General features: G+C 45.0%; 1 non-coding gene across 1 annotated transcript; it reads right to left on the reverse strand.

Moving 5' to 3' along the window:
- Window positions 1-608: 608 nt before the first annotated feature.
- On the reverse strand, window positions 609-690 carry TRNAS-CGA (transfer RNA serine (anticodon CGA)). The gene has a single exon. It is a non-coding gene; the product is annotated as a tRNA-Ser (tRNA).
- Between the last annotated feature and the right edge of the window lie 1,390 nt (window positions 691-2,080).

Below are 2,080 nucleotides of genomic sequence, written 5' to 3' on the forward strand. Positions count from 1 at the left end.
ACTATTGACAGGACGCTACGGCCTCCAAGACTGCCAACGCTGCTTGCGCAGCGAGGTCTTGAAAGCACTAATATAACCTAAATATAACAATGCCTGATATAACGCTTGTTCAGATACATTCATTTTTGAATTAAATGATAACTACAATGGTCTAAAACGTTCTTCAATGCAGCTGCGTCTACCAAAAGCCACAACAGCATTTTATACTTGCTTAAAGATGGCAGCACGCTTCACAATTGTCTAACGTTAGAAGCGGTAGATGGCGACACAATACAAACAAGGCTGTTGTGGTTTTGTCCACGTCCATATGGTTCTGTCATTTAGTCGAAGATTACGTGTAAAAGCGAAGTTTGTTCTTAACACCTGTAACAAAATCCGCATTGACGCGTAATTGGTACCGTTGTACTACTTACGCGGAAGATCTGAAGTAGGCATTGAAGCTGCGAATCAAGCTCCGAGAATAAATCTTTGAACTTGCCTTCATCGTGGCCTTCGTGGAACGAGTTTCTTTTTGTAACAGTGTGTTACGTGCTTCGTGCGCAGCCAAACTAAGTCAGTGTTTGGTTAAATCTAACAACAATAAAAAAAGCAAGTTGATAAAAAAGTTGCGCAGCCGACAGGATTCGAACCTGTGCGGGGAAACCCCAATGGATTTCGAGTCCATCGCCTTAACCACTCGGCCACGACTGCACGTCTGTCGAACCACTCTTAGAGCATTTATGAAGATTTGCAGTTGTTATTCGTAATTTTTTACGACTTTTTTGAGATTTTAGGAGACACTGGAAGCTGATTCATGTAACATTGACTTCGCGTATAATTACAAATTACAAATTACCGCATGATATTAAGAGTGCGTAGCAGAAAAACGACCGAAACATTACTTTTGAAGTTCGGTTTCGTCTTCTCCGTGTGCTCGTCTCCTTAGCGAAAGTATGGTCTTCTGAAACAACGCCTCCTATATATTATAGGAGGCGTTGTCTGAAACCATAACCAAGCAACCGGGGCCGCTTCTGCGATGACGCCACCAAACTTTCCTGCGACCGACCGGCGTGCCTACGCGCTAAGTTTAAACACGCTGTACAAAACTTCTTACATTTATAAATGAAACGCTCTCAAACAGAATCAAAATTATTTCATTTTGCCAAGAAATAAATAATACAAACTGTTAGGTTACGTCAATAACATCGTCTAAGCTTGCCCGTTTCCAACCACCGATCATACAGTGGTCCTAATCGTTTGCTCAGCGTTTCGGTTCCGTTCGGTAAGCATATGTTTAATATTTCGAAATGCGCAAGAATGAGAAGCCCAGAAGAAGCACATGCACTGTGCCTGGTGGGTTCCACGGGATTCCTGTCATGTCGCAGCAACAGGAAAAGCGGTCGCTAGGTTTCACTGAAGAAGGAAAACAAATTCGCAGTTCCGCCGGAAAGGCGAAGTACCGATTCCGATGGCAAATTAGTAGATAGCTGTTCGAAGTAAGGATAATAGTTTTAACGGCCGTATAAACTTGTAAACATTTGCTTACGAACCAAATTAACAACGATAGAATGTGTAAGCGTGACTCGACGAGGACGTAGAAAGAAACAGACACATGGAGACAGCACTGTCTTTGTGTGTCGGCTCCTTTCTACGTCCTTCTTCAGTTGCGCTTACACATTCTATCAAAGATACAACCCAACTAGCCCGTCAACGTGTTTTAAACAAATTAAACAGCACAGCAGCATTAACATTAACACACAACGCTCGATGACAGCGGAAACGGTCTGTGCAAACGCTGGAGTTAGGAATCGAGGCAGCAGCCGCAAGCCAATTGACCTCCATGCATCTGTCGCTTCAAGGAGTACGAAACGCCGAAAGCACAGCGCATACGACGCTACCGGCTCTACAACCACTCTGCAAACATCGCAGATCACTTTGAAGATGAAGCCCGAGCAGGCTCGCAATTTAGCCACGTCGCAGATCGCTTTCAAGACACACGAGAGGCGGCAACGCGCCCCTACGGCGTCCGCCAAAGGCGTCTACTACGGCGTCAGCGTGGCCAGCGCCGTAGTAGACGTCGCGATTGTCTCCACTCTGTACG

Source organism: Dermacentor albipictus, chromosome 8 (genome assembly GCF_038994185.2).
Source record: "Dermacentor albipictus isolate Rhodes 1998 colony chromosome 8, USDA_Dalb.pri_finalv2, whole genome shotgun sequence".
Lineage (NCBI taxonomy): Eukaryota > Metazoa > Arthropoda > Arachnida > Ixodida > Ixodidae > Dermacentor > Dermacentor albipictus.